At 39.2% G+C, this 11,088-nt stretch overlaps 1 protein-coding gene across 1 annotated transcript in view; it reads left to right on the top strand.

Annotated features, from left to right (window-relative positions):
• Nucleotides 1-11,088, top strand: part of LOC132979941 (cGMP-inhibited 3',5'-cyclic phosphodiesterase 3A-like) — a 55,646-nt gene that overhangs the window by 1,918 nt on the left and 42,640 nt on the right. The gene's annotated exons all lie outside the window — the stretch shown is intronic.

Genomic DNA, 11,088 nt, shown 5'->3' with positions numbered 1-11,088 from the left:
TTGAAAGATAATGTAACCTTTCAAAATTAGCTGGTTGTGATAAAAAAAAATCTATGAATGAGGTGGATGTGCCCTGCCCTCAATACTGGTTTAATAACTCTGTGCTGGAAGCTTATCCCTGTGTGTTATCAAGTGGAAATGCTCACACCTGAAATCACTGATTTCAGTCTCTTTTTCTTATTATTTTATAATATAATGAATATAAATCAGCAAATCAGTATCTGGTTTATTTTGATCTAAATGTGTAAAAAATCTCAGTCAGAGAACAATCTCTCTTGAAATGTTACCAACATGTGAGTCCTGCTTGTGAAGTTTAAGCTTTACCAGAAAGATTATGCCTTAATATAAATGCTGACTTTGCAGTTTTTTTGGATGAGAGCCATTCAGAAAAATCTATAGGCCTAACGCTTTTACAAACTGAATGGTGCACATGTATAGCTCAGTTACGGACAGGCAGAGCTTGAAACCCTTTATAAAATCCCCTTTGACCCAAACAGGCAATATAAATTTGATTCATTTTCCGTGTTTTATTCTACAATACTTATATCATCTCCTTTTGTTGTCTGTTGAATCTATGTTTTAGTGAATTGATTCTCTCCTTAATATACTTTGATTGTTGTCTCCAAAATTGTGATGATCAAACATTCATGACTCTGTACACTTTTTAGTGTGATATAATGACTTGGCACAGATTTGAGAATCAATCTAAAGCATTTTCAGATGACATGTCTCTGCAGGAGCAGACTCACACATCAACTCTTATGTTGTGCTTGAATATTTGTTAACACTGAAGAACAGCTATCTATACTATCATGCCATGCATGGGCTTAAAAAAATATTCTCATATTTTATATCGTAATGTAGTAATGTGTGTTGGGAAACGTACATGCACATCCACTTTTTCTTTTATATGCTATAGTGACTTTTCAATGCAAGCCTGGAGTGGTAGCACTTACATGTTCATAAGAAGGTGACTTTGTTTTCTCCGAGATAGAGAACCTGGTTTAAGAACATAAACATGATGGAGCAAAACCTGACGCAATCTTTTCTCTGTTGTGTGTTATAGTGTCAGTGTAGAGAGAGAGGAGCTTTGAATATTTATATAGTTAAACCACTTTTTTGTATCATGATGAGTGACTGTCCTGTAACAAGTACATGTAGACCTGCTAGACCCCCCCCCCCCCCCCCCCCCCCCCCCATTAGTTTATTGGTTACTGATACGTAAAGAGTATTTGACAAACCACCTTAAAGCAGTCGTTACTTTTGTAAAGACCCCAACCATGCACACCCAAATTAAAGTACTCATCTTTTATAAACATTACAAGTGATAAGCTGAAACATACTTGTGTTTCTATGGTAACAGCTTGATGTTTTTGTGATCTTGAGATAATCAAAGCTCATTATTTTTGAGATAGTTCAATAATTAACATGATCTCAAGATAACAGGATTCAAAATGATTGAAAGCACAGCTGTTCTCAGCGTCAATACTTTTGAAGTTGTTGACGTTTATCAGAAAGCTGATGCCAATCGCTCACTCGTTCATTTATGAATAAAAATCTATAAAGCAGTCAAAAAAATCTGATGATCTAATTATATGTTGTTATTTATGCAAAGGTTGTTGTCCCCTCACTGATCATCTTCTTATACCCATGAATTTCCCATACACAGGCAGTTATTCATCTAAAGTGTTTTCCTATTTGTGAAGTGAAAATTGTGAAATACCCCAATATATTTGGAGGAATCCTCACTGATTCTTGTTTTGTTGACAGTTTAGCCCTGATCTTGTAGATTCAGACACTGGAGAGAGGGAGAAGAGGGAGAGAGGAAAGCTCCATTTTAGCGATTATTTGGCTCACATGTTCTACGACACTGATCTGTGTTATATGGTTGGTATTGTAATGTTGTTCAGACTTCCCAGAGAGAGGATGGGTTACTCTATATGCTCATTGTTAGAAGTATAGGTTATGTGTCATGCATACTAGCCATTAGACTTTATTCAGAAATAAAGGGTGAAGTCAGATTAAAGGGGCCAGTTTTGGTAATTCAGGTAAACTGTGCCAATAGTGATTTCATATCAAATTTGTTTAATAAACATTGCACAAAAAGTAAAGAAATTTATGTTTGGTAGATTATTTATTTGTCGTAACAATGCTTCTCGGCAATAAATCTTATACTGTTGGAAAGCCTGCTTATTTCCCTTTTAAATGGTGCCACATTTGTAAGGAACATGCATTTGTGGGATGAGCAGCAGAGCTGAGTATGCTGTTAGGCATTGGCAGAGAAGATTTGGCAAGTTTTTCATGGGCGCAACACACACTCAGCTCTGCTGCTCATCCCACAAATGCAAAATATGTATTGCCGCAAAGGCATTGTTACAACAAAGTAATTACAAACGATTGCTCTATCCCTACATTTAGTAATTTATGCTATGCCATACTCCCTTTCAGTACCATATCCCTCCTTCACTCCATGTAACACTGTGCCCCGCCCACCTCAGCAAACTAGGACCAATAAAAACTTGTGTTATAAAAACTAGTTAGTGTTATAGGAACCATTCAAGATCAGTCATTATGATTGTCTGTGACATTTTAAAGAACTAAGATGCTCTGACCTTATCTGGCCCATTTCAGGTGGCTTCACCTAACTAAGCAAACCAAACATTCAATCAAATTATTTTATTATTATTTGTATCAAAATTTTGAAATATATATTCTAAATTATTTTTCTATACACAAATTAGATTCCTAACCATAACATCGGCCCTAGATTCAGCCTGAAAGGCAGGACTTCATTTGTATGTTCCATTACCTGAGTTTTGTTGTTTTCAAGTCTTAGAGCTGATCTGTGCAGCCGTCTGACCCTCGGTGCTCGGTTGTTCATCATGAATTGGTATCCAGGAAACACTAACTGAGTGTACTACCGGCGCTATTAGAACAGCACCCTTACACGCTCTACTGCGTGATGGCTTGAACAGGACTGATGACAAATTGAACTTTAAAACAAATCGAAAAAAAAACAAACTCACAATGACCAGATGTTAAGGACAATGTGTCCTCTTGTGGCCTGTCGTCACGCTGTAATCTGTGTGACCAGCAAGAGGAACATAGAGATTATTGTAGGGGACAGAGAGAGAGACACACAAAACCACAGATTGCACTTTATGTTTCAAAGTGAGTAAATAACCAAAATAGTAACATTTTTGGATTATTAACTAGTTGTACTTTTGGATTGGATTAGGAATTCCAGTTTTAAAGTAAAGAGTTAAAAGTTTCATAAATCTATTTCACTATTGCAGTTTTTAAAACTGAACTTTCTGCATGAGTAGTTGCTGACTTTGTCTGTCTGCTTGTTTGATCGACAGTTTTCTGAAGCCTAAAAACTGTCGACGAGTGCCGCAACCTTGCACCAAAACAATAATATAGCAATCTGTGAAGCCACAGCAGTATGAACATACAGAAAGTTACTAAAAGCTAAAACTATTAATGGAAGCAGGCGTGCTCACTGTGTGTCGGGTAATGGGTAATGCAAGGTGCTCTGTAGTAGGGACAAATGATAGAAAAAACAACAACAGTGGACCAGCTTACCTCTGTTTGGTAGTGGAGTGGGCTCTGAAGCGGTTACAGGCACACTGATGTGGGAGAGGTTAGGGTGGAAAGGAAAGAAAAAGAGTGGAAAACGCAAACGCATTTCAGCCTATATGGCCTTCATCAGGGAGTTAGAGTACGGCACAGGTGTGCTGGTATAGAAATAGGTAAGGGATACTTACCTACTCAAAGCTTGCATTTTGTATCTCTGTAAGCTCCTCACTGTCATTAACTCCTGTCACAGAACACATAACCAGTTTCTCTCTTCATTTAGAAATGAATAACTTAATGTAACTGTACACATTTTGTTGGCTGTTAGTTCTACAAATGCTGCGGTGATCCTGTTTGTTATCTTGCAAGTAGGTGGTGTAGTGTAGGCATTGTCTTCAACATAACCTGTATTTCAATACACTCCTTTGCTTTACTTAAATGAATGTTGGTTAACCTGTTATCTTTATTTTTGGTGTCCTGATTTAGAAATTCGGAAACAAGCATGTTCTGTTAGTTATGAGGTTGTAGAAAAATTGTATGACTCAAGCCGTATGAAATAATTATCGCCTTTGCAAAGTAGTCCACCAGTTCTCCTTTCAATACTTAATCAAGCATCCAAATTAACACTTGTTTTTGCTTATACTGAACCTGTCTGCTGGCATCGCTACAATGATTCCACTTGTTTTGATGACGGACATATTTTTGGGCTTCAGTGTAGCCAGCCAGCATGTATGACTAAGGAGATATTCAGTACACAGCTCATTGTTCATAAATTAACCAGTAGCTTGAGACACAGTAACGGAGGTGAGAGAAGACTTTGCAGACAAATTGTTATCTGCAGAGTCTGCAAAGCGGGCTGCCTATTTTGCACATCACTTCACCTGCACACAAAAAAGCCTGCTAAAATTTGATTAGCCAATACAAAGGAATACAAACTGAAAACAATACTCTTGTTCCATGCCTACACTTTCCTCTGATATTCAGAAATCTGTTTAGAGACAGCCAGCTTAATCTGTCGTAGTGAAATTCTTAAAAAAATCAGTGAAATAAAGTTGTAACGCTACACCTCTCAGCTGTGATATGAGGACGGGCGTCAAACAAAGTGAAACGATAAAACACTGCCAGTACTTTTCAATATGGTTATATCTTGCTAGTACATGTTGTCAAACTGAGATGACAGAGACTATAAATTTGCGATCCTGTCAGTGATGATGCAGATTTACTTTTTGCAGTTTTACTTTTCGCTTACATTTTTTTCCAGAAATTTAAAGGTTTTTTAAAAGAAAATTGGTCAAATGGTACAGTGTGTTATGGTACAGTTTATCCATACTGTAGATAATGAAGTGCTCCTCAGTGTAGTTGTACCTGAGAGAGGCCGGGGTTTTTCTTCAAACGTTGGCTCTGCAGTATTTATGAAGCAGGCTGGTGCAACCTGCAAAGCCAGAGGCAAGACAGGCACTCCTCTGAGCTGGAAGCTGAAATAAAGCATTAACTCTGTGACTTTACTCTATATGTTTTTCCTTTTTTTTTTTTTAAAGGTGGATGTTATTCATTATTTTTACTGTACTGCTAAATGACCTTCATGTAGTGAGAGGAATCAACTTAATGCGATGTTGGGTTTAAAAGTTTGACATGAATTAGACTCCATAGTGATGTTTCTGCTCTGGCTCCACATTGAGGATTTATGTTTTGACAGAAGTTGTTTGTGTTTTGGCCGGGGTCTCAATGGAATGGGGATTTCAGCGGAAAGACCTCTGCTAGTTGTTTTTGGGTCACATGCAATAAAAAAAAACTTGCTATTACCACAGCTATAAATAGAAAGTCTAAAAAAAAGTGTTTTATTGATGAGTGTTTCATAGTGCACGTTTCTGTTACAATAGCTCATTACACAATATTAGCATTCAAGCCCTCAAAAACAGTTGCTTTACACTGTACATGTCAAAAGGAGTGAATGTTCTTGTAACAGAGCATCATGTACAGTGTCTGCATGTGAGAGGATGAGGACAGAGGCAGATGTAGAAGCAGGAACATGTGCTCAGAGAGCTATTTGAGGGAAGGCTCACACTCTCCCATTGACGCAAATACATTTCCAGGGAGACACACAACCTGCTCTCAACTGAGCCTGGTGTCTGTGGGTCACGTATATGCTTATTATTACTTCATGGAGTTAATGTGTTCTTATTTTTATAACACAGTGAAGTTTTGGTAACTCTGTTTTCACCATTTAGGAACATTGATATTGATTACATTTTAGTTGCAGGTCTGTGGGCATATATTTCAGATGTATTTTGTGTTAAAGTTACATTTTGTTGCCTGTGTAGACAACCAGATTAGGCTGATCATTTTCATGTTTGAAATCATATTTTTATATAACAATTTTGGCAGATAATTAAAAGAGCACTGAAATTAGGCTTGGGTTTTCTGTGTCTTAGTATTACAAGCTCCTCATAACAAGAATTAGGATATTTTATGTATGCAGGAAGCAGGGGCGTGTCCAAACTTTTTTGCCCAACTGGGGCAGTGACACAGGGGTGGCCTGAAGTTTGTGTGCTTATTTACCCCTTCTGTATGCACTTATCAAATCGACGTTTAAGTAGCACAAGATAATGGCAACATGTTCATTCTTTAAGGATTAAAAAAAAAGAACATGTACGTCTTAAGTCACAATTTAAAGTATTTAAAGAAATTGCAAACAAACAGCTGCACACTGAAAACTATGTATACCTTGTTGTAACCCACCCTGAATGGTGGATTTCAACATGAGTCCCTATACTATACTACTATACAAATACAAATACCCAATAATAGATTAATAGATAAATAAGATTTCAGGGTGTGTGTGTGTGTGTGGGGGGGGGGTATGTCACCGCTAGCCACCCCTCTGGAAGGAAGGAACACTAGAAAACAACCATGAGCTGGGCAAACATGACTGGTTTGTTATGGGCCAATGAAAAGCTATAAGGTCAGAACCTACAGAGTAGCCATATACAGAAAGTATTACGTGATATTTTCCGTTCCCTTTGACGAACTAACAGCAAAATTGAACATGAACTGCTCTGTCCCTGTCCTCCTCTGTAATTGTTCGACCATATGCATGAACCACATCAGGAGTAATCTCAATTTACAGATTCTGCATAGAAATTGCACCATCTGAAGGTGCGATACCAGTTTGATATTGGAAGTGTTCTGTTTTTTTTTGTTTGTAGCCCGAGTAGCCTCCACTAGAGTTTTAGCAGCCATCGCTAATACGCAGGAAATCAGTCTACAAGAAGAGCGTAGGTAGGGTGTGAAGTAATAATGAAGTCTCTGTCTGACTCTGACTCATATTTTATGTATTGGTTTGCATTTAAACACCACTCTGTTTATGGCTTGGAACTTATAACAACCCATTTCTTAATGTGGTACATAAAGAAGGGAAGATACTGGTTTCTAAAATGCATGAAGAATGTGGATTATTTAGCCATTAAACAGCACAGATAGAAAAGGTGGCAAGGTAATGGGGAGAGATGTTTAAGTAATTAGGCAAGTTAAAGGAAACAAAAATTTGAAATGTCAGAAATGTAATAGGTCTTTTTGAGATGTGCAGCTTTTTTTTTGAATAGATCATTTCATTCACAACAAAAACAACACTGTGACAAAAAGGGGAAGGCAGAGAAATACCAAGGAGAGATACATTTAATGGGACTAAACTTATTCAAACTAAAGATAGGTTAAAAGAGGAAGGGATTTAAAGAAGAAAAATAAACCGGCATTAGCACAGCAGCCCCAAGCAGTCTTCATGCTTCGTGTGTGTGTGCGTGTGAGTGTGTGTGTTTGACAGAGAAAGAGAGAGAGGGGGGTGGGGGGGGGGGGGAGAGGGGAGACGAAGCAGCTTGAGGGGAGCATAGACGGGGAGCTAATGCAGGATCGACTGTGTGAGAGACGAGTAGAGTAGAGAGTGAGGGAGTGAGGGAGGGAAGGAGGGAAGTGGGAGAGAGCGTGTTGAAAGAGCTGCTGGGGAGGGCGAGAAAAAGAGGGGGAGTGAGGGGAGGATGGCTGCCAAGCACAGCAGAAGTGTTGATGGTAAGAGGACAACTATCTATCTGGTCCCTGTGTTTGAGCTCTCTGTGCTGCTGTAAACTCACCACTCACACACGCACACACGCACACACATGCATATGGAGACACACAACCACATTGTCTGTCTCACACACACACACACACACACACACACAATTTTTATCTATTGCATATCATACGTTTAACTATTAAATATTGTATGTTGTGTGTTTGTCTCCTGGTAATGTGAATGTGGCTCAGTGCCACATGGTCCTACAGAGAGAGAGAAAAGGGCAGGGGGAAGTGTGTGTGTGTGTGTGTGTGTGTGTGTGTGTGTGTGTGTGTGTGTGTGTGTGTGTGTGTGTGTGTGTGTGTGTGCGTGCGTGCGTGTGTGTGTGTGTGTTTGAGTAAGTGGCCTCCACAGTTGTAGGTCTGAAAGGCAGCACCAAATAATTTTAACTTTGGGTGGACACTTCAGTGTACACGTGCTCTCACACACACACACACACACATGCACGCGCACGCACGCACGCGCACACACACACACACACACACACACACACACACACACACACACACACACACACACACACACACACACACACACACACACACACACACACACACACAGTGGCTTCCCTGCTGGCTCTCCAAATGAGGTTTGGTGGCCTTGGACAAGGATTGCCTTGTTACTCGATTCAATGGTGTGTTTTAGCTCCAAAATATGCTCGGTGAGAGGTGAGAGGCAGGGAGTGTGTGTGTGTGTGTGTGTGTGTGTGTGTGTGTGTGGGGGGGGGGGGGTAGGGTTGTCGTACTGGGCAGGAGGGGGTAGATGAGCAGAGTCTGGATCTGTCCATACGTCTCTGTGTATGTCTGCTTTTTTTCTTGGGCAACCAAAAAAGAGCATTGGGTTGTATGCTACAAATTGAGCTCCCCCATTGCACAGTAGTGCTGAGTGAGCTATGGCTGCTATAATTTATTTGTCTTATATAATAAATAAATAAAATAAAAAAATACCAAGACTAAAAAATTAATCAAAATGAATAGCACTGAGCTAGGACCAGGAGCTGTAAATAAACATCAGTCCAGCACTTAACTTCACATTTTAAATTCTTCAGTTTATAATATATATTGTCATATTTCCTTATAAGATATCAATTATCGCAGAATAGCTGTAACCTGATTATATTGCTATCATGGTCCATAAATCGCTTATCCTATCACGACATTACCCTGCGATTCACAGCCTTATTAAAATCTGTCTCAAAATAAAATCAAGTGACGAAATGACATATCTTTGCAACATAATTAACAATATAATGTTCCTTACTTTGTTCTGAGTAAGTAATAGACAGTGAAATTCTGTAGAGCTACAATTCATTTCATTTTAGTGCTCATGAAACACTCTATATGGTTAAATTAAAGTGGAGCCCGTTCCTTTAATAGATGTGATTTGTGTATTCTGGACATGTGACACGTGTGAACACAAACCCGAAACACACACACACACACACACACACGCACACCCTGTGCCAGGCCTTTGGTGAGGTGTTGTGATATGGAGGGTCTTTCGTACACAGCAGGATCTCTATTCATGAGCAACAGTCCAATCATTGCAGGTCAGATCTCGGCCCAAGCCTTTTCTCTTTTTTTTTAGTTCACACAGATATGCAGACGATCAGCTGTATGTACATCCGCTGAGAATGTTGTTATAAAATTATCAACTCAAATGCCTCAGTTGCTTCCACCATACACAGTTTACAGGAAGAGCCTCTCTCATCTTCTAACACACACAGGCACACACATATGCATTGCTTCTTCCAGTGTGTACAAATAGTGTATGTGCGTGTGCGTGCGTGTGTGTGTGTGTGTGTGTGTGTGTTTCCTAGCAGTTTATGCTAGATCAACAGTCTGGTGACAGTGTGTTTGTCTTGGACGCCTCCAGCCAGCCTGGAGATTACCCAATCAGATAATCAAAGGTATAATTACATCACGTGCACCTGGGAGTGTTTTTCCCTTCCATTATCTCTCATAACGCACACATACAAGTCGCACTTAAACACACACACACACACAGGCATTCTGCAGACCCACATTGATGACGTGCATACAGCCGCTAATTGCCAGAGGTTGTCTGCTTTGAGAGACAATAAGTTCTCATATGTTCTCATCAAGAAATTTAAATACATCTGTTGTAACTTTAAAACACTCACACATGTACAGGACACCACACACTCAGATTCAACAGTTTTGCCTAAAGAGATGAAGGCTTGATATGTCACTGTTAACTTACGTTACTGCTGTGGAGTGGGAACACATTTTGACATTTAATTTTCTTCCTTCTTACTTTTGGCAGACCTTTTTATGCATAATAGGTTTGCAACTGAAAATATGTTGTATTCTGGGGTGTGCATTTGAAAGCATTACATGTCATCTTCAGAGGAAATCTAAGCAGCTATAAGAAGTCCCTGTGCTCTAATTAGTGATCCACTGGATCTCATGTCTTGAATGTGGTGCTATTTGAAGGGGACATGCAAATAAATACTCTGATGAAAAGTCTCCTTAAAATTAAAACTTTGCATGGCCCAAATGTAAGTAGCGATTTTGCAGTACATGAGTTAGGATGTTTGGTGAATGTATTGTATCACACTGGACAGAAAATGTTGAATAACTCTCCCTCATATTTTAAGTCACACTCTCCTTTATAAAGCTTAATTTTTGGGTTTTGAGAGTTTGGGTTCTTCCAGGCTGCCGCCTGCATGCTTTTATACCTTTGATCATCTCTTATTCAGTTGAAGTGGAGACATATCAGATATATTAAAACAAATGTATCCATAAATTATAACAGTGCACTTAATGTGAAATGTGCACACTTTTCTTCCTTTCTTCTTGGTTCTAAAGAAAAGGCATATAATGGCATGTACAAAATCTTGGTTCATTATTTCACATCTTGTTCTAGGGGCATTTTCCCCAGGCCATAACTGTAGTCAAGATATTCTGTCTCTCTCTCTCTTTCTGTATCTTTCAGTCTCTCAGACGTCCTCTGCCTCCCTCTCTTGCTCTCTTCTCTCTCTCTACTAGTCTCTCTGTCTCTGTCTCTCTCTTCCTCTTTTTTCTGTTGCCTTTCTGTCTTCCTGTCCCTCTCTGTTTTCTCTCCCACTCACCCGATTTCCTCTCCATCCAACTTTCACAGGACAAATGCCAAGAGCAGTATTTTTGTGTCCTCAGATGCCATCACTCACATTGTTATGTAAGGCTCTGCCAATGTGAGCGCGTGCGGTGTGTGTGTGTGTGTGTGTGTGTGTGTGTGTGTGCCTGATTTAGTGAAGATTTAAAAATGTATTACAATCTAATTTGAATTGTTTTTGTTTCTCTTGTATGTACACTTTTGAAAAACTAAATGTTTTGGGGGATGTAAACAAGCAGTGATGCTAAGTGCAGGGTTGTGATTTTTCCACATTACTTAAAAATTAA

This window comes from Labrus mixtus, chromosome 9 (assembly GCF_963584025.1).
Source record: "Labrus mixtus chromosome 9, fLabMix1.1, whole genome shotgun sequence".
NCBI classification, from domain to species: Eukaryota; Metazoa; Chordata; class Actinopteri; order Labriformes; family Labridae; genus Labrus; species Labrus mixtus.
This window is presented reverse-complemented; position numbering and strand designations above follow the sequence as displayed.